We start from the raw sequence: 22,828 nt of genomic DNA, 5'->3' as shown, positions 1-22,828 counted from the left end.
AAATTTTTTGATCCATTTCTCCCAGAACCAGGTTTCTTGACTGCCCAGTGTGTAAACCTTATTGTCTGCTTGGCTTCCGAGCATTTTCAAATTAACATCCTGCCTAATAGTTAGTAGCAGGCTGTTACGTTGCCTTTAAGACATGAGTTCTTACGGATTCGCACTTTTTCCTCTTCTGCCCAGTTGTCCTTCCTCGAATCATTGAAGATTCAATTGATCAGCATTTATTAAGTCCCAACTGCTTGTCAAACGTTATGGTATGCACAGGGTTCCTCCCTTGAATATCACTTTGAAAAATACATTTATTGATGGCTTTTCAAAGTATCGCAGTCATTTCTGAACACTATACCACACTACTTCCTATAATTCAACTGAACCTTCCCTTGTAAGAAAGCAAAATGGTTAGGCAAAAACAACCAATAAAACGGCCACTTCTTTTGGTCATTCATTGCTGACCATTCTATCTTCCTGGATACCCTCTCTGGCTTTTCCAGATTTTGCTTTGACTTGGTTCACCTCCTACCTTTCTGACCACTTCTTTCCCATCTCCTTTGCTGCATCTTCATCCACATTCTAATCCAAATTGTTAGTTTTGTGATCGTAAATTGGGCCATCTTTGTCTCAATTCTTATCTAGGCCTTAGTCACCCAATGGGTGTTGCCTCAGACAAACTGAGACCTAGGAAAGACGTAATTTAGAAAAAGGCCAAGGTCACCCACTGCATCCTGGGCCATCTCAGTCCTCTTGACTTTTGTCTTGCCACTGGACTTCAATGACTGGAGGACAGAGTGAGGCTGATCACACTGGGCTGCTCTGCTTCACTTACAGCCAATTCACCTTCAAGTGAAGGCATTACTCTTGTAATATCCTTGGTCCTTTTTGAGAACAAAGGACAAACAACAGCCCACTAACCACAGCAGTATCACAAAGGCTTTGTCTGGAGCCCTCTTTTAATTTCCCTTTATATTCTTTCCCTCTGTGACTTCAAGAGTTCCCATGGGTTCTAGCAGTTTCACTATGCAGATGATTGCCTGATCTGTTTATCCAGCCCTGCTCTCTCTCCTTAGCTTTAGACTGCCTATTGGACATTTCAAACTGATTCCATGGAGGTCTCAAATTCAACAAGTTCAAAACTCATTATTTTCTTTCCCCCTAAACTTCCCTATTTCTATTCAGGATGCCATCACCCTTTCCCAAAACTTCCCTTGTCTTCAACTCTTCACTCACCCTCATTCCATATATAATACCTATCTAATCAGAGGCAGCTGGGTGATGCGGTGGGTAGAGCATTGGTTCTAGAGTCAGGAAGACCTACCTCAGAGGCTTACTAGCTGTGGGACCCTAGACAAATCACTTAACCTCTGTTTGCTTCAGTTTCCTCATCTATAAAATGGGGATAATAATAGCACCTACATCAAAGATTGTTGTAAGGATCAAGAGATATAGTAATTACAAAGCATTTAGCATTGTACCTGGTACATGCTAAATAAATGTTGTTATTCAGTTGCCAAATCCAATCAAGTCCATCTCCCCAAAGTTTTTGGCATCTATTTTCTTCTTTTTACTCACCTAGCCATGGTCCCTAGTTTTAGACCTTATTATCTAGAGTAGATGATCGCAATAGATAGTATGTGTCCAATCTCTCCTTCTTCCACCTATCTTCCACACAACTGCCACAGTGATATTTTAAAATCAAAGTCTCTTACCATGTCACCTCCAACAAACTCCACTGACTTCCTATTATCCCTAGGATCAACTAAGTATACTAACTGCAATGTTTTACATTTAAAGTTCTTCACAATCTGGCTTCAAAACACTTTTCCAGCCTTATTAGGTATAACAGATATGTGGAGTGGCCATCCATAATGTAGGCCTCACACTTTTCATTTGGGGAGTGCAGATATCTACTCACTCTCTTGGCTTGCTCATTCATCCCAAACTGCCCTAACACTGGAAGGTTCCCAGACAGAACCAATGTGTAATCTTGTTGTGGGAGAATATACTTTCCCTACTCACCAGTTCAGCTCTCAAGCCCCAATGGATAGACTTCCTTTTACTCACAGGAAGCCATTCAAAATAATGACAGCTTTAGATCTTAAATATAACTGATTGTTAATGTAATGTGGCTGTCTCAATGTGACAGTGAATAAAGTATATGGCTCATTGTAGGATTAAAAAATAGATATCTTTAGCATCCTCCTTCCACCTTTCTCTAAGAGAGACTATGATTCCTGGCAAGAACAGAAGCAGGAGGTCGGGGCCAGAGGCTGACACTCTGCTCTCCTCAGGGAGAAAAGTACTGGGCTAGAATATTCTCTCTGCTCCTTTAAAATAAAAGGAGAAATAATTTTTAGGTTCAAGTTGCAACTCCTAATCACTTCTTTACCAGGGAATGGGGCTGCCAAGTTTTATATCCAAGGCTTGGTCCCCCTCTCACCAAAAACCACTTCCATAATGAACATTCATAGATAGCAAATAGCAAAGAAGCCCATTTATTCAAGTTGATGCTAAAACAGAAATCAGAAAATATACATATGAAAATGTATACTAGGCCATCTAAACCAAAGGAACTTTCCCATTGGGAAAGAGATCTCTTAGCTCAAATGAAAGAGAGAATTTCAGATCTCATTCAAAAGGAAATACCCCAAAGTCTCTAGTGTAACAAGCTGTGAATGAAGTCCTGATTGGTTTTACATGTTGGCTTCTTCTCCCTTGGCGTGTTGGGGTGACTAGAAGCGTAATGGCCCATCTTCTCTCTTGAAGATGGTAGCCAGAAGAATCCAAAGAGATTGAAAAGACTCTCTTCTCTCTCACTTTCACCAACTCAACCTGACCCCTCATACAGGCACAGGTCATTGATCTCCACCAGCCAGGAGAGGGTCCCATACCAATGGGCTTTGGGGTTTGGGTTACATTTAATAATACTACAAAAGAAATAGTATCTCAGATACTCAGAACAAATTCAAGAATAATAAATACATCACAATGCATACATAAACTTCAGTCACACTCTCTCACTAGTGAAATTCCATATTTGTGAGGGAGAGTGGGCAAACACAGAAACCTGTCAAGAAGGCACATGAGTGAAGAAAATCCATGTGCTGAGAGTAATTCACAACTCTGGAAATATAAACTTCAGTGTCTTCTTTTTGTTTGGAAACTGTTCATAAAAGTGTTGTGATGCTTCTCAATGAAGGTGGGTGGGGAGGGAGGAAAGCAGAAAATTTAGAACCCAAAGTTTTAAAAACAAATGTTAAAAAAATGTTTTCACATGCAACTGGGAAATAAGATATACAGGAAATGAAGTATAGAAATCTATCTTTCCCTATAGGAAAATTGAAGGGAAAGGGGATAAGAGAAGGGGGGGAGATAGAAGGGAGGGCAGATTAGGGGAAGGAGTATTCAGAATGCATGCCATCTTGAGGTGAGTGGGACAAGATGGGGAGAAAATTTGGAACTCAAAATCTTGTGGAAATGAATGCTGAAAACTAAAAGTAAATAATTGGTAATGACAAAAAAAAGGTGTTGTGATATATGTAGCTTCTGTGTTGATCTATCTGTGCATGAATTTCAGCCAAACTAGTTGCTTCACTGGATGACTTCTCTTATTGTCTACTTTTAAGCTGATCCCTCATCAACAGCTGCTATCTATCACTCCCAGATTCAAGTCTTTTCACCTCTGTGTCTCTCCTCTTATCTTAGTTCAGACTCTGCGTCATCTCTGTGAATGACCTCACCCCCTTAATTTATTTTACACCAATTCTCATCTTCAAAATAGAATCAGATAAATTACATTTGTCCCATAAGCAGAGAACAGTTCCAGTGTCCACATCGGTGCAGTGTGCTACAACTTGTCACATTTAAAATTAGCAACAACTGTGTCAGAACTAGCAACTGTTTCTCTTAGAATTCGGAGCCTACCTAAGCCCCATCAGAGGAATGACTGCCAAAGCAGACCACTCAGCAACAAATTTCCCCATATGAAATAACAGTATATTAAAAAGATATTACCTTACATATACATTACTCCCCTTTAGGCAAGCAGTCCACAAGTGCTTACTCTGTGACTAGCATGGTGCTAAACCATGTAAAGACCAGTATAAACAAAAAGAAAGACACTTGGGGCAGCTAGGTGAAATGGTGGATAGAGCTCCAGCCTTGGAGTTCAAATCTGGCCTCAGACACATGACACTTAACTAGCTGTGTGACTGTGGGCAAGTTACTAAACCTGGATTGCCTCACGAAAAAAAAAAAGACATTTCCTGCCTTCAAGTTTACATTCTAATGGGGAAAAAACATATATAAGGAAGCTAGAAATGGAGGAGAGGAAGAGATAGTATGCAGTTGTGATGAGTGAGTCCTGAGGAGGGCAGTCTGGTGGGAAAATGGCTGGCCTGGGAAATCTCTTTAAATGGAGGTTCAGAGAAGAGTCCTCCACCCTCCAAAAAGAGGCAGAATGTACTTCCCAGGTGAGAATTCTAGGTCTGAAGTGATCTTCCAGGATGCACTCAATGGTTCTGCTAAACCAGCCTTTCTGCTCCTTATACAAGACATTTCCATCTCTTGTCTCTGTGACTTTGCATAGCCTGTCTGTCCATGCTTAGAATGTATTTCATGGATGGAGTGCTAGACTTGGAAAATGCCAGATTTAAGTTCAAACTCTAACTCAGATTGAGCTGTGTGATTCTAGGCAAGCTACTGAATGAGCTCCTCAGTCTCAGTTCCCTTATATGTAAAGCAGGCATAATAATAACACCTACCTCACAGGGCAGTGAAGAACAAAATGAGACAATAAATGTAAAGTACATTCTGAACCTTAAAGCATTTATGAATGCTATTATTATTATTATTATTTGCTATTACCTCTAACTCTTTGAATCCCCAAGTTCCATCACAGCTGAGCTCAAGGGCCACTTCCTCCATGAGGCCTTACTTGAGACCTCTAGCTGTATATATTAGGCTCTTAATAAATTCTTAGTTATTGAGTAATTGATAATGTCTCACCTCCTCCCATAAATTACCTTGTATTTATTTAGCATATACTTATGTAAGATACTGTCTCTTTCACATGTGAACACTTTTGTTGCTGAAAAGGCAGAAAAAGAATGTTGGATAAGGAAAACTGACAAAATCAACTTATAAAGAAACAGTCTCTTCCACAAAATTTTGATAACACAGAATGTTCTGAGAACCACATAGAAAACTGCCCCTCAAATAAATGTTCTCAGAGCACCTTTTTAAAAGCAGAAAAATGTCTGAGGTTAACAATAGCTGCAGGGCATTGTGGTCCATCAGCTCATTGGAGTGTGACTGGTTTTAGAGTTTCAAAGTCTATAACTGACAAAATTACAAATCAAATAATGTTTGGAAACAATTAGAAAATTAAATAAGGACTTTCCGTTACCCTTGACAGAAAGATTTCTTGAGTTTTACCTCATAAGATAAGGATGAGTTATTAACTATAAGGAGCCTATGATTTGAGACATTAGAAGCTAAGAAGCCAGGAAAGTAGCTTTGAGAATAAGATATAATGGGGGGGGGACAACAAGAGAGAAACAGTCAGTCAATAAACATGTATTAAGTATTTACTATGTGCCAGGTACTGTGCTAAGTGTTACGAATACAAAAAAAAAAAACCACAAAAGTTTTTTTTTTAAAGTTTCCATCCTAAAGGAGACACTCTAGTGGAGGAGTCAATACGTAAATAAACATGTAAATGGAACACCCCTACCAAGGCAAGTTTTGGTGATCTAAAAGGAGAGTCCTGTGAGGCTACTGGCTATGCATGTATGGGGAAACATTATTCTTGATTCATTAAGAGTCTTCAGAAAGGAGAATAGCAGAGTTCCTGAGAAGGAGAAGAGGAAAGCAAAGGTACACACTTCATTTTTTAAAAATATCTTATTCCCCCCCAATTACATGTGATAACAATTTAAAATATTTGTTTTTTAAATTTTTGAGTTTCAAATTCTCTCTCTACCCCCTTCCCCAAAATGGCAAGCAACTAGATATTTTTATATACATGCAATCATATAAAACATATTTCCATATTAGTCATTTTGTGGAAGAAAATTCAAACCAAAAAAGAAGGAAGGAAGGAAGGAAGGAAGAAAGGAAGGAAGGAAGGAAGAAAAAAGCATGTTTCCATCTGCATTCAGACTCCATCAGTTCTTTCTCTGGATATGGACAGCATTTTTCATCATAAGCCCTTCAGGATTATTTTGGATCATTGCATTGCTGAGAATAGCTAAGTCATTCACAGTTGATCATTGCACAATATTACTATTACTGTGTACAATGTTCTCCTGGTTCTGCTCACTTTACTTTGCTTCAGTTCATGTATTTCCTGGTTTTTCTAAAACCATGTGTCATTTCTTACAGCACAATAGTATTCCATTACAATCATATACCACAACTTGTTTAGCCATTCCCCAATTTGTGGGCATCCCCTCAATTTCCAATTCTTTGTTACCACAAAAAGAGCTGCTATAAATATTTTTGTACAAATAGGTCCTTTTCCCTTTTAACAAAAATCTCTTTGAGACACAGACATAGTAGTAGTATTGTTGGATCAAGGATATATACACAGTTAAATAGCCCTTCGGGTATAGTTCCAAACTGCTCTCCAGAATGGTTGGATCAGTTCACAACTCCACCAGTAGAAGGCACACACTTTAAATGGCAAAAGAGAGACCTCTGTAGAGCTGGAGAAATCTGGAATCTTAATATAACCTTTGATTACCAGCACCTACACTGGCAGAGTCTGTTAACAGAGGATTTCTTCCCACCCCCTACTTAGTAGTACTTTATTTTTTTCCAATTACATGTAAAGATAGTTTGCAACATTAATTTTTATAAGATTTTGAGCTCCATATTTTTCTCCCTCCCTTTCTTGCCTCCTCCTTCCCAAAGACAGCAAGCAATCTGATATAGATTATAAATGTACAATCATGTTAAACATATTTCCACATTAGTCATGTAACAGGGGATTTCTTAGGTGAAGTCATTCTCCCCTGGGTTGAGCTGAGATTTCATTTTGCCCCCAAGTTGCAGAGTTTGATGATTCTTTAGTATTGTGCTCACTGAAAAAATTTGTATAATTTCCCCATTTCCTATTTTACTGCTTGTTTTGATAAATGTTTGCCTGTTATTCCTAATTGCCTTTTTTTGGGGGGGGGAATGTTTCATGGAAGGTAGCTAAGCTGTCAAAGACTAAGCTAATTGTTAATTGTTACCCTCCCATTCTGAGGCCAGACTACTTCCCACCTGGAAGAATGAGAGAAAGGTGTTTTTTTTTCTTATGAACCTCCAAAGTGCACTGTATCCCAAGACTGTAAATGTCTGGTACGTCACAGATATAATCTTAGCCCAATACCCCCTCTTGAAGATAGGAAAAAGGAGGAATGATTGTCCAGTCACCAGCCATGTATACTTTCCATAAGAACAGAAATGAAAGTCTCCTTTGGAGATATGGAGTAAGACATTCCAGATCGTATCTACCTATAGCTTTCTGGTAGAAACTGGCCACCTAGTCTTTTGATACATGCTTCAAACTCCTAGGTACACAAGATAGAGAGAAATAAATGGAGGATAATGTGAAAGTGGAAGACATTAGTGAGTTTGTTAAAATATAGAGAGCGCCCAGTTTAGCCAGCTGGAATTCTTTTTGCTGTTCTGAACTTCTGAACTTGCTGGTTGGAATACAGAGGGTTGAGGGTTTTTTTGTTTTGTTTTGTTTTGTTTTTGCTAATTGGCTGGAGAAAGGCTGTAGTTATTGCTGAAAGGTAATTGGAAGAGATCTGAATCCTGGAGCTACTAAGAGCTGTGCAAGCTTATTGCTCTGGAGGGCCATGTAGAGCCTGAGAAAGGGGAAAGTTTCTCAACAGTGAGTATTGCTCCATACTACCTTGTGGAGAGAGATTGAGAGAGAGAGAGAGAGAGAGAGAGAGAGAGAGAGAGAGAGAGAGAGAGAGAGAGAGAGAGAGAGAGACAGAAACAGAGGTAGATGCAAAGACAAAGACAAGCTTTTCATTTAGGCTTGGAGGTGACTGGACAAAGCAGAGCTCCTTGGCATTTGAAGAAGTGAGGAACTTTGCAGTTTTCTAGATTAAGGCAACTGCTTGTCACTAACACAGCACAACACTATCTCTGTGCCTTGTTTTAAGGTGGCTGTGATCAGAAAATATTGTTACTGCTTTGTCAACTTTGAAGCAACCTAGCTCAAGAAAAGAGTAGTGAAGCCCAGAAAGTGAGCAGCTAGTTGAGATAAAGCTTCGAGTGCTGCTTGTTGTTTCAAAAGGAACCAAAGATTTCAAGACTTTTAGTCCAGAGAATGCAGTTTCAAGTTGCCCCAGGCACATGGGCTTCCTCACTTAAGCTATGTTTCTATAATTATGCTCACTCTCTTACTTTGTTCATTAGCAATGAGAGAGTATGACCTAGGTGTATGAATGGATTGTGATGTTTTGATTATTCCTGCTTTTGCCTTCTATTGAATAAAAGTTATGATTATTATTTTTACTTCTGACAGATTGCTTAAGAAATGCTTTCTGTTTAATAGTTAATGGTGTTGTGATGACTTATTTTATGTAATGGAAAGAACACTGGTAGGAGCTCAGGAACTATGCTGGTGAGGAGGAGTGTTATCTCCCTACACTAGGATCCTGAGAGAAAGCAGTGAATCATACCCCTGTGGCATACCTCCCTCTAGGAAACTCAGACCTCCCAGTATAATTTCAGAATGGGGTGAGTCAATCCAAAGAGAAAGAGTGGGGGACTATACATCTTTTCCATTTTACAGTTCATATATATGTTAGAGTTAGAAGGGCTTACGTTTCCACAGGTAGAATAATGCAGAGATTAAAAGAACAACAGCTCCAGGAAGTAGTACACTGTAGGTGGGCTTGGGCTTAGTCAATAAAAAGTAAGTTGATGGTTCCAAAAAGACCCCAAAATCAAGACAAGGGTCAAGCCAGCTCAGACCAGTTAGGGTCAACCTGAGGACACCTGAAAAATGTTAGTGCGCCTGCTTAATAAACTTCATTACTATTATCTGACACACCCCGCATAAAATTAGAGCCTCATTAACAAGTCATGGGACCTATGACAAAAGGAGGGGGAACATACTTGAGCATATCAAGGGGAAACATCTAAGGAAAGGTGTAGCCTGGGAAGGGATGGACCAATTCAGGCCTGGGAGGTTTCGTGCCGAATTCAAGTGCATAAAAGCACATTTGCCTTTGCACTCAGGGCCCACCCCTCCTGAAGAGTGGTGGAGCCCGCTTCTGGCCAGAAACGTCTAAATCCTCTGGACTGTCTTTGTAATAAATTTTCTTAATACTAAATTTTTGGTGTCAAGCCTATTTCTAACATACGTGTGTGTGTGTGTGTGTGTGTGAGTGTGGGTGTGGGTGTGCATATATATATATATGTGTGTGTGTGTGTGTGTGTGTGTGTGTATGCAGTACATGTTTTTGTTTAGTCATTTTTATTCATGTCTTACTCTTTGTGACCCCATTTGGGGTTTTCTTGGCAAAGATACTGGAGTAGTTTGCCATTCCCCTCTCTAGCTCATTTTATAGCTGAGGAAAATGAGGTATACAGGGTGGCTTGCCCAGGGTCACACAGCTAGTAAGTGTCTAAGGCCGGATTTGAACTTAGGAAGGTAAGTCTTCCTAACTCCAGGCCTGGCATTCTATACAGTGCACCCCCTAGCTGCCATGCAGATATGTTATCTATCCAGGACTTAAACTTTTTCCACTCACGACCCCTTTCAGTGATCCACAGTTTAAGCCTTCAGGGAAGGAACTGTTTAATTTTGGGATCTCCAGGACCTAGCACTGTGGTCCTTTCATATACTGCCTGTTTGGACAAGTCACTTAACCTCTATAGGCCTCAATTCCTCACCTGAAAAATGAAGGAGTTAGACCAAATGACTTCAAAGATCCTTTCCAGCTCTACATCTCTGATTGATTAATTGACTGATTCTGACCTGGATAAGCCTGGAAGTCAGGCTCCAAGACCCTTAAATACTTCCACTGGCTACTTATACATGATAAAGGCAGGAATGAGATGAATCAAGAGGAAGATTAAAGAAAAGAAAAGATCTTGCTCCTTATTTTTATTCCACTGCCATCTCCTTTTCCACTTATTTGAATGGGAGGAAGGAAAAAAAAAACCTGTTATTGAGAAACTGGGAAACCTCAAACTGGCTGATTACTAGGAACACTTTAGCTACCAGAAATTCAAAATGGGGCACCACATAGAAACTCCATAGATTTGCTAGCCCTAAGCCAAAGAGAAGTCCCTGGTGGAGACCCAAGCACCATTAACCAGGGAATGCAGTTCAAAAAAGTAGAATTAAGTCTGAGGCTTCCTACCTAGCAGGCCAGGAGAACTGGAGCAAGGAATCTCGTTCTTGACAGTGCATTCCTTGTAGCCAAGTCTCTGAAAGAAACACATTTTGTTACTTTTTTATTGTATAAAATTCTGAACTTAAATACACAAGAAAAAGCAGTTTCATATATACAGCAGAACACAAAAGGACCATTAATCTCTACTTCATTGCTATGTTATAATTTCACATATTACTTTCAAAATTCCCATATGTCTGTGCTTCCTTCTGACTTTCCTTTTGTTTTCTTCTGTGCATTTAAAAAATGTGGGAAAAAACTTTTAATAAATACATATATATGTGTGTATATGTGCATACACACACAAATTCATATTCACATAAACAAATTCATACAATGGTCATGCCCAAAAATGTATGTCTCTTTCTGCACCTTTTTTTGTCACTAGGTTTGCCTTTTGATTTGTGCTCTGTAGTTTCTGAAAATTGAAATGTAGAGACTTAAACCCAGTATGTGGCTTGACTGAGAGAGAGACTAAAAAAGTCTTACTTAGCTGTAGCCTCAGCTCAGAAAAGCTCTGATAGAAACAAGTTGCGGTAAGATTGTTACAAGATCTCATCCAAGTAATAGAATTCTGCCAAGAAGTCTTACTGTCCAGAGAATACACAAGATAGAAGACTATTGGAAGTTTAGTCCATACCAAATTATGGAGAGATCAGGCAACTTGCTTGTTTCCAAGATACCCCAGAGATACTCAGGGACCTATAAAGACAATTTATTGAAAACAGCAATTTCCTATTGAGGAATTGTTCAGACTTTCTGAAGTGAAAGTCATGGACCATCAGCTATACAGATTCTAAGTAGAAAAGCACTCTTGCCTGCTATGTAGAGATTGTCACAGCTCAGAAGACTATTCTGACGATGACATAATTAGGTATTAGTGTAATACAGAACATTATTTTGCCATTTAGGTAGTAGGGCCCTTCAAGCCATGGAAAGCAAAAGTTGGTGCTTAATCTTGTCCCAGACCTCTTTCCTCCTAAATCTAAACAATAGTGAAATGTACTCTTGCATAGCTCAGCATAGCCCATACCTCCAATGCAAATGGATAAGAAAGCTTGCAATATAATTGCTTTAGATAATTATGTTTATACCAGAGACCAGGACACCTGGTCTGGTTTGTGTGATCTCTGATCCGTAATAATGGGGTGCTTGGGTGCTTGTGCTTGTACTTGTGCCCCAATTTCTCCCTAGTCTCAGAAACACTGTCTCTGACAACCATTCCCCAGTCCAAGAACACTGTGCCTAGCAGTTATTCATGCATGGGCCTCAGCATGACCCTTATCTCTTTCCCTGGTACAGCTACACAGAGCTGGGCTGCTGAGGCCCCAGCCCTCAGATCATGTCTCTGGAAGCCGCCCAATTCCTCAGTAAGTTCCTGTGTTGTGAGAAAGCTTTCCCTTGTTGCAGAGCATTCTCTTATCAAGACAGAGGGAGAGGGGTGTCCTTGACCAGCCCAAGAACTCTTCCTCTTGTCAGACTTCAAAGATCCATCCCCCTCCCTGTCCCGTATACTCCCTGTACTTTCCCATCCATAGCCCCAAAGACACCTGCATCTTTGGATTACCTCATCAGTGTTCCTCGCATTTCTTTCCCATGCTCTTTTCTATATAAACCCTAGCTCGACCCCTGATGGGGGCTGCTTGATTTGGATGTAAATACCCCTGGCAGCCGCGTGCTAATAAATCCACATCTTAAATTATGCCTGGATCTCAACTCGCTGATTTCTCAGTACAACATTAGTACTACCAAGGAGTCAGACAACTCAAACCATGACTGAGACTCTAGGCCAATATACAGGTAGCTCCTGTTTAACCTAATATTCCAGTTATAGAATCCTCTATGGAAAAGCAGATACGTATAGGAGACTGTGATATAACGGGCAGCCTGAATCACTAACACCTCAGGATTGAGGTAAAAGGCCAGCATATCTATAGATAGTGACTGACATCCATAAGCTCAGAAGGTCCTGGTAGCAATTCTACAATTATTTGGCCAATGACCCAACTAACTAACTTACGATCCAAGAAAAATGTGATAGGTAGTTATTCCATAGACAATGCCATTGAAACTTTATTGCATTAATGAGAATGCAGTAGTGATATGTTTGTTGATATGTGAAGCTCTGTCTGTATTACTGATACATGTTTCTCTGATGTATATTCTAGTGTGTAATCTTAGAGATAGACTGTTGTGGTTTATGTGTAGCCTGTTTTTGCATGTGTCCTATACACTAGGTTACTATATGTGATTCTATTACATATTCTATGTGTCATATATGACTGAGACTTCCATTTTGGTTGTCTATATTGAGGATGTCATGATTTAGGTACCTGCACTGAGATGAATAGGGCAAACTATGTGATGTGCTAATTTGAAAACATACACACTCCAGTGTACTCCAGGTGATTTGCAGAGATTGAAAATTTTTCACCAGGAAAGAATTTAAGGCTGTAAAGCTCACTTCAGACTCTGAGTGGCTCATAACTTGAATGACCTTTTGGAAAACTGTAAAATACTGTAAAATGATGTCAGCTCGGCATCAATGTTCAAAGGAGCAAAGAGTAACTTTCAGGACCCAACCTAGTGATAGCTGAAAATAGGGACTGATGTCAATGATGTTACTTTTGGACTTGAACTTGGTGGGATGAATTCTATGTGGAACTGAGCCTACTCTCCCCAGAGACTGAGGTGAGAGAAACTCTTAAGAGTGTTTTCCTCAATGTATTGGGGGAAATGTTTGTATTTTTAAAAAAAATAAACACACCTTTGTAAAAAACTACCTAATGTACTACATTCTAAATGTATATATGACCTTAACATTAAAGTTCATACCATGAAAAATTAGAATAATATTCACTAGCATTTATATAGTGCTTTAAGATTTCCAAAGCGCTTTACAAATATTGCTTAATTTGATCCTCATGACAGCCCTGAGAGGTAGGTGCCATTTTTATCTCCATAGGTGCCATTATCATTCCCATTTTACAAGTGAGAAAACTGAGACAAACTAGGTTATGACTTGCTCAGGGTCTCATAGCTAGTAGGTGTCTAAGGAAAGATCCAAACTCCGGTGTTCCTTGGGGAGGGGAGGGAGGAAAGACATTCAGAAGTGAAGGTGATGTAAAAACAAAATATATCAATGAGTTGATTTTTTTACCTAACCTGTGATTTTATTGATATACAGAACTTCCTACAAGGAAACTCCTAGCACTGAATATTTGTACTTGTTCTGGAATTTATAATCTTAGAATGCCGCCTGGGGGCACTAAGAGGTTGTGACTTGTCCAGGCTCACACAACTAGTACAAGTCAGTGATATGACCTGAATACAGGTCTTCCTGACTCTAATATGGATCCTTATCCAGTCTATCCACACCATCTCTCATTCACATGGGGGAAGAAAAAAATATTTTGTCAATAAAAATAAGGATAGGGACTGAATTCTGTCTCTCACATCAATAAAAATTTAAAAATAAAATAAAACCTAGAAAACTATTTTTAAAAAAGAAGTGAAACAATGTACCAATGTGCCAACAGTCTAATCAGAGAATGAGGAAGGAGTTAATTCACAGAGTACCCCTTTCTTCCCTCCACAGTAAGCCTTAGTCCTTTAAGATACATAACTGCCTGGAAAATGTCAGACTGGTGTTCCTCTGGGTCCCCAAAGGCAAAAAAGAAAAAAAACAACCAAACTGCAAAAGTATCGTCTAATAGGGATGCATCAACCAGCCCACACCAGGGGTTGGAAAGAATTGCATAAACCATGTCACCTGGAGCTTCTCTGCTGAGGATTTTTCTGCCCATAAATGTTACCAGTCAGTACCTGTACTTCTTGTTTCTCCATTTTTGGTTATGAATGTTGAGATTACCACCTGCATTTAGGGGGGGGAAATTGTGTTCTGTGCTTTCCTGGTATCTTGTTCTGAGGTACTCTAGTTTTGTCTATCAACCAAGAAAATATACTTGTGGTGTTTCTTTTATTGAACTTTCACCAGTCTCTTTAGTAAATACAGGTAGTTGAATAATTGTTTCAAAAGCTGAACAGATGACAAAATTCTGTTGCAGAAATAAGACATTTCTTAACTTTATCATGTATAACAGATCTTTTTGTTTTTATTTTTTTCCTTGTGTTCTTCCAAGCTTCTGATTTGGGGGGGAAAGAAAAAATAAAAAGGAATGTGTCTAAAGTCCATCAGTGTTAACTCCCTGTGACAGGGATGAAGGAAAATACTTTAATAGTTAAAAAAAATAATAATGTTGAAAGCTCTCTATGAAAGACTGAATGTAAAAGTAAAAAGTGTACATAGTTGTAAAAAAAAGGGGTTTTGAAACATGTTTATTTTCTATGCACTTTTTTTATTTAAGTGATAGTTTAATTAATAAACATGTCAAGTTTATTGCTGCAAAAAAAAAAGATACATAACTGCCTTATAATGACTCTTTGTGCAAGGACACTAGTTTATGTAGGAGAGAAACAAAGTAGAGACTGTACTATGATATATGGTTAAAATAATTACTATTGTCTAGAAGATAATGGATAAAATCCTTGTGAGGGACAAAGATAACATAATTCAAAGTTTTACAAAACTAGGCAGTAAAGGAAAGAAACAAATACTTCCAAGATCAGAAGAATGAGAAACTAGAACAAAGAACACATCCTTGGCAGGAAGGGCCGACTGACATTGTAATAACTATGTATGTTACAGTTTTAGTAAAAGTAGCTTTGACCTTTTGTCACTCATGCTATGGTCACCCTAAGCTAACCACCGGAAGAAAGTACTTGGTAATATAGCTCTATTGTGGCCTCTGTTCCCTTGCTCCTTTGTCTTTGCAAGTGTAATGATTTTGACCACAGTTCCATTTCTCAACATCATTTCTGTAGGCCTGTGTATCCATGAACAGTGGAGGTGTCTTGCTTTCCTTGAGACTCACATGTGAGTTTCCACCTGTGGAGGCATTCCAGACAGTTGAAGTTGAGTTCCTAGGAGTACTTAAGTTTTCTTTTTCTAGCATCTACCCCCAAAAGAAATATTTATTTCTTGATATTGCATAAACGTGCCTTTAGTTCACACCATTTGTATATTGCTCTGACCATTCAGGTCATTCTAACTATCCACCATTCCTTTTTCTATCAGGCTTAATAGCAGGCTATATACTTGCATCACAAATTTGAGGGTTGATTTTCCTTCACACTGAATGGTATTGCTGAATTTAGAAATCTTGGTACGACATGGTTTTAACATTGAAGATCCCACATACAACCTAGGTGGGATGATCAGCTTTCTCTCACTGCTCATTTTTCTTATCAATCCCCATCCCAGGTTCTAAGACAGCCAAGGGATGGGTTTTAATATTACTTAATAAATTAATAGAAAAACAAAATATTTCCAATTAATTAATCAATTAGCTCCAAGCCCCCAACCCAGCTTAATTTTTTTTTTTTGAGACTAGACTAATTTGCCTGGGCTGGAAGTACAGTGGCCACTTATGGTCTGATCCCATTACTGATCTTTGACCTAAGTTTCCAACTCTTTTCAGGCAGCCTGTTGCATCACACCTGCTCCTAGAACTCACCATATTGGTAATGGACTTTAGCATGGCTACCTGATGAGCTTAGCCTACTGCAGGTCAAAACTTATGAGTTCAAGTGATCCACCAGCCTCTTTCCTCAGTAGTAGGGATTACAGGTATGTATCACTGTGCCTGGCTTTAGTTCATTAAATAAAAAATTAAATAAACTGGAGGCATCTTTTTTTCCATGAGCTTTCACTCTTCTCTCCCTCTCTCAATCTCTCAATCTCTCTGTCTCTCTGTCTGTCTCTGTCTGTCTCTGTCCCTCTCTCTCTCTCTCCTCTCACGGGCTTAAATAAACACCAATGCTATGAGCTATATAATTGATTAACAGTGCTACAAGTAATAATAAGAATATTAAATATTTCAACAAGGTATTGCAGGAGAAAGATTACAGCCAGGGTTAAGAAATATCATGATGACCTCTCTACCAACAGTAGCATAACAACTCAGCTTTCTCAGAATACCAGTTAAAGACTCTTCTCACGAATCCTCTTTGTAATATTTCTTCACAAGAAAAGGGATAACTCTCAATCTTTCAGAAAGGAATTTATTATGTTTCTCTCTGCTCAGTCTCTCTTCATTCTAGACAGTTAATATTCTCTCCAGAACCATAGTTAAACAGCAATCTTCTCACAGAAACTTAAATAATAATTCTCTAAGATTTCATTTCTTTTTAAAGATAAAGTAGTGGTATCTATAGTTACAAAATAATTAAAATTAAATGCTGTATAATTATAGTGGTCAAGATTGGTCCCAAAGAAGAGATATAAGAAATCACCGCCTCCCATTTCTTTGCAGAATTACGGGACTATGGATGTGTAACACTGCATATAATGTCACCCTCTTTCAATATATTGAGTAATTTTGTTAGATTTAAATATTTTTAAACTTTTGATATAAGGGATTACTGTCTGGAAGGGAGTGAGGAACACATTGAAAAATGTAGGTAATGTAAAAACAAAAGATATCAACAAACTTTTTTGAAAAAAAATTGCATGGAGAGAAAGAGATTATTAAAACTGGTATTACATCAGTGTTTAGGCTAGGTCCATTTTTCTACTCTCCCCTTTTCAAGCACATAATTTCAATTTTTTCTACTCTTAGAAACAGCACAAATTTAAAGTAGGTCTTTAATACTTTCTACCAAATTACACATTTGCTCTAGCTCAGATACTTGCCAGTCCTTTAACACTTCTGTCACACTCAGCCCAAACTTTTTCTGGTTCTTCCCCAGGAGGAAGAGTCCTGTCCTGAGAGAATCCCTAACTGAGAACCAGGATATTTTTGGATATAGGAAATCTACATTCTGCACTAACCAGGAGGTGAGACATCTTTTCCTGATTTAGGTGTGATTCTTGGTTTTGTTTTGGTTTTTTTTTTCTGTTGGCAAGCCTTCCCTGTCCATTAAGGCTTCCTGTTTTCTAATTAACTTCTCATCCTTGAGGAAGGAAGGTCTGGAGATATATTTCTAGGTGCTATCTCTGATTGTTACTGTATCAGGAATTTCTGAATGATTAACAGAATCTGGTCATTCACAAACTAAATGGTTTTTCCTGGTCTGATTCTCCCATAAATCATTATACATCTCCCCTCAATTCTTTTCCAGCTATTTTTAATGATCTTAAAATGTCATTATTTCCGGCTCCACTCAGTTGTAGGCCTCTATCACAATACTAACAGGGCAAATAAACCAGTCTCTTTTATTTTCAAGTAATCATAAAATTAATATTATACTCCACAAACCAGTAATGCTAATCACATATACAGCATTATACAATAACAAAAATGAAGCAAGAGTTGTATGTAATTAACATGCAGAAAACAAAAGAGTAAGACAAGTATACGAATGAACGGCATAGGCAAGTGACATGCACAGAATCATTTGAAGGTCCTACCATAGGTTACATATACTAACAATTAGCATATTAGTAGGCAAACAACATCCACTAAATCCACTCATGCATATAAACACCATCTTAGCAAATGTAGCAATGACAGGCCCTTTGAATGTATAGCTCTATGAAGTACAGTTAGTTCATCATGAAAAAGGTAATATCCATTAAGGAAAAAAACAAAAAATTCCAGAGGACCCCGACATAAAGCTCTGTGTTGTGTTCTGCACTGGGAGCAGTCACATCTGGCTCCTACCCTTCTCTGTTTCTGGTTCATTTTAACTCTTTCTTCCCAGCTCATCCTCCAGTCTGTGCCACTTACACATCATCTGCCTTGCCTGCTGAGGGTGACTCTACCCTGGTGATGACTAGATGATTAGCGTGTCCTTGCTCAGAATAGCCACATCATCAGAAGTTTCAGCCATGCTGCCCATTTCCTTCCCATGCTGGTCTGCCCTAGTGACACACTAGCTGTCTGGCCTAGTTTGGATATTCTCTTCTATCCTCTCTCTCCCTGAACTCTCCCCTTTATGTACAGCATTCTCTCATTAGAATGTAAGGTCCTTGAAAGTATGGACCATATTGTTTTGTGTTTTTTTATTGTTTTATATCCTCAGGCCTTAGCACAGTGCCTGACACATAGTAAATGCTTAAATACTTTATTAATCTACCCTCACATTCTCTTTATGTCTTTTTCCCTCTCTCACTCTGCGTCTGTCTCTCATTCTGTCTCTCTGTCTTTATCTCTTCATAATCACTACTACAAATGACTGACGGTGAAGGTTCCTCACCTCCTAACAGAGAAGATACAGAATGAGACACATTTTTGGACATTATTTTGCTGGACTATATTTATCACAGGGGCTTTCTTTTCTTTTCTCCCCCCCCCCATTATAGGAGATAGGAGAGGGAGAAAAAATAAATGTTTGACCATTGAAAAACATACTTAATTTTTCAAAGTGAAGCCTTGAGAGAACTGAGTATTTTCCTGACATGTCTTGAGATAAACATGAGAAGAGAGAGATAGAGATATTCTCTTTCCTTATAAAATTAATGTAATTTTTATCTTGAGAAGACAATGACAAAGATTTTTGTGAAGAGAATTTATTTGGTATCCTAAATAAACTAAATGGTATGAGACTGTGTTTTCAGGAGTAAAGGCATCTACTATTACAATGAGGATTTGAGATTGGTTGATCCCAGGCCTTTCAACCTAGGGACATACCAGTACTGAGAATAGGAAGGACAACCTCTATCATATAACATGATTACGTCACTTAGAGGTCACACTTCAGGTTGCTCCTTGACTCACTCCCACACTTAATCTAACATCTCAAGATCTAATATAATCCAAGTATTTGCTTTTATATTTCCTTATTAAAAATAAATAGAATTAAAATTAACATTAATATAACTTCAATATGTTTCTCAATAAACTAAACTGAGCTGCCATCAAATATTATTTATTTAATAAACCAAAGACACTTTCCCCAGTAGTGGCAGCATTCATATCTCACTATATATTAAATCCCTTTATCTCCTAGGATTAAATGTTGAATTTACTGAATAGGTAATATCAGTATAACTCCAGCCCCCAAACCCATTAGTATGGGACTCTCTTCTTATTGGTAGAGATCAAGGCCTACATCTGGGTCAGGGTAGAATTGATGAGAATAGGAGAGAGGAGAGCTCTTAGTTTTCTTGGAACTCTCTTAGAGTTTGAGAGTCTCTTCAAGTTCTGCAGTCACTTGGGGTGCTTCTGTCTTCCATCTTTAAGAAAGAAGATGGAAGACACCAACTCTATTTCAGGTTGCTAAAGAAAAAGACACTGGGAAAAAACCAACAAAAGAGCAGTTGCCAGTCTTTATCATGTCCCTATCCCAACCTTGCTGGAGACTTCAAGGAACTTCCCCTTGGGTGAGATCTAGGACTCTCTCTCTCTCTCTCTCTCTCTCTCTCTCTCTCTCTCTCTCTCTCTCTCTCTCTCTCTCTCTCTCTCTTTTTCTCTGTTGAGCTGGATTGTCTCACTCCCATTGGGAAAGCTCCTTCACTCTGTATCATCTGTTGTATATTCTCATATGCATACTTTCTCTGGCTTCTGTTCTGCTATCGAATTGGATAAATGGGTTTCTTTGATAATTGCTATGTGTGTTCGTTGTGGAATTGGTATTTAAGGGAAGGGGGTCAAGCCTTGGATATAAAACTTGACTTCCTCCTTCCTCCCAAATAATGAAACAGTGATAAGTTAACTTGAATCTATAAATAATATCCTCTATTAATAATATTTAAGAAAGTGTATAGATATAATTGTAGTCTGGTACTCACTCTCTCTTCACAGAGAAGATTGGTGGCCTCTGACCTTCCTCTTCTCCTCCTGCTTCCCCTCCTGGCAGGAAATAAAGTCTCTCTTGAAGAAGGGTAGGAGAGGAGGCTAAAGATGTCTATTTTGCTTCACTTTAAGTCATACCATGACACCCTCATATTATGTGTGTGAGACAGCCCTCACAACATTAGTAATGAAATCAATGATGAAACAAAGACGTTCACAATTATTTGTAATATTTTAACTATGATGATGACCAAAACTAGAGTCACTTTGAATCCCTTTACTATAATAGCAGATTACTTCTTTTCACTTCTAAGAACACAGGTAGGGGCTGAAGCTTATTAGTTAATGAGTTTTATTATTAAATTTTTAAAAATCCAAATGTGCCCTTGGATTACACTAGAACTCCGGATCATGAGATGTGATTTCAGGCTTGGCAGACATTAGGCACCCCACAAGCCTAAAGGCTGATCCTTTGAGACTCTGTATAATGTGTCTTTCTTTTTGGGGGCTAGGTTCTTTCCAATTCTACACTGTCACAGTTAGGCAATCAAGGACTTCTACAGAATACACCAGATTTTGAAGAGTTGTTAGAAACATTTCATGTAATGAAAAGTAATCACAAACTGCTAAGAAGGATTCCTATTGGAAAGCCCTATATGCAAACAGGTCAGAATCACAGATTCAAAGACAAAAGTTTATACTATGTTGAAAGAAGGAGCAGTAGGAAAAATATTCTACCTGGAATGGGAATAGAAATGGAACTGGAAACCATAAATACGGGATGCCAAAAAACAAACAAACAAAACAACTAAAACCATATTAGAAGATCATCAGAAAACCAAAACTACTTTTGCCACAATTGCAGAGTAGATAGTCACGTACAGATTGAATGCTCTCACAAAGAAAATGAAACTATGGACACTGAGATCTGAAGAATCAACATTTGGAAACAAAGATAGAGCCACTGAAGATTTCCCTAGACCCTGAAAACAGTAAGAATTAACTCATCATCAGTTAGATGAATACAATTTGATATAAGAATAACACCATCATGGCAGCTAGGTGGCACAGTGGATAGAACTCTGACCTTGAAATCAGGAGGACCTGAGTTCAAATCCAGCCTCAGACCAAACACTTGACACTTACTAGCTGTGTGACCCTGGGCAAGTCACTTAACCCTACCTGCCAAAGAAAGAAAAAAAAATAACACCATAAAGATGTGATCAGAGTACCAGGAATTTTCTATTACAACCATGGAGTAGTTGGCTATAATTATATCAGCAGCAGTCATGAGAAAAATTAATTGCCTCAGAGAAAGCTGTTGCTCAAGGCAAACTAGCAGATTTCCCAGTCAGCAAGGTGCTTCTGGAAGTTAATTAGGATTATGCATAGAAACCCAGTAATTTTGTTTAGGGATGAAAATGATTACCTTAGTTCAAACAAGAAGGTGGTGGTAGTAGAAAGATTAAATCTTACTTACCTCCTATTTCACAGCTGTATTCTTAAGGTATAGTCATATTCCACAGAGTAACAGAAATAACACTGCTGGCTAGCCTGGACTATCTACAAGTTCAGGTTTAAGAAGACAGGGCTATAAGTCTAATGAGAATTATGATGGCCGTTACCATCAAGAAGCTCAGTGATAGAGGCATACAGGTCAATAGGCCATAGGAAAACTAGGTCTATTTGACCAGCAACAATGATACAATGATGTCCCAGGGAAAACTGGAGAAATAGTTACTCATGTAGCCAGATGTTATTCCTGTTAATGAATTATTTCTGTTGTTACTATGTACTTTTTGAATCTCAAATGCAATGTTATACATGGTTCTGTATTCTATTGATCTGTTACTACTATACCTATTTTTATTCTATTTAACTTTTATTATTACTATTGATACTATTGTATTCTCTCATTGCTTAAAGCACTGTCAAATGTGGTTAATAATGTCATTATGTGTATTGTATTTACTATTAATGCAGATTTGATGTTCTTAACTGACTCCTACAAAGGCTTTAAATAGTGTCTTAAAATAATTTCTGGTTTAATTTTCTTACCCTAATTTACTTAAGATGAGCATATCATATGACTGTGTAGAGTCTGCAAAATCAAGCTAAGACAACTATGGCCTTGGTGTTAACCAATTATTTCCTATTATATCCATCAGCAAATTCAAGCTTGAGATATCAGTTACAATTCTGACATTAACCCACTGGTTTCCTATCTTGCCTGATATAGATCTTTCCTTTCTCCCATCTGTCCTTTGATGCATAAACCATTACCTCCCCCTTCTGCTTTCCCTAAAATTTCACTGTACCTATCCTGCTTATGAAACTAAAACTTATATAAATCGCTGAAACTGATGTTCTGGGCTCTCTGATTCATGGATTCCTGCACTCTGAGTATAATAAACTCAGTTGGGTTTTCTCCCCATCTTTGCATCATTGATTGTATAATTGGCAACAATACCTAATCAATGAATCCCTGAACAATTTTTGTCACAATAGTTATTATATCTTTAAGAGCCAAACAGAATGTCATGAGAAAGACAGTTTGGATTTACACTTGAAAAATATCACTTTATGAGGTGTTTTGCATTCTGGAATCAAGAAGAGTAC

The 22,828-nt window shown here is 38.3% G+C and overlaps 1 long non-coding RNA gene across 1 annotated transcript; it reads right to left on the bottom strand.

The window, feature by feature from the left end:
- Positions 1 to 2,495: 2,495 nt before the first annotated feature.
- LOC110194416 (uncharacterized) lies at positions 2,496 to 21,795 on the bottom strand. The gene is made up of 3 exons (XR_002320702.2): positions 21,690 to 21,795; positions 10,380 to 10,446; positions 2,496 to 2,924 (listed from the first exon to the last, which is right to left on the bottom strand). It is a non-coding gene; the product is annotated as an uncharacterized LOC110194416 (long non-coding RNA).
- Between the last annotated feature and the right edge of the window lie 1,033 nt (positions 21,796 to 22,828).

This window comes from Phascolarctos cinereus, unplaced genomic scaffold, assembly GCF_003287225.1.
Source record: "Phascolarctos cinereus isolate Bilbo 61053 unplaced genomic scaffold, phaCin_HiC Scaffold_5;HRSCAF=322, whole genome shotgun sequence".
In the NCBI taxonomy this organism is placed as follows: domain Eukaryota; kingdom Metazoa; phylum Chordata; class Mammalia; order Diprotodontia; family Phascolarctidae; genus Phascolarctos; species Phascolarctos cinereus.
The sequence above is the reverse complement of the archived record's forward strand: the minus strand, read 5'-3'. Positions and strand labels throughout refer to the sequence as shown.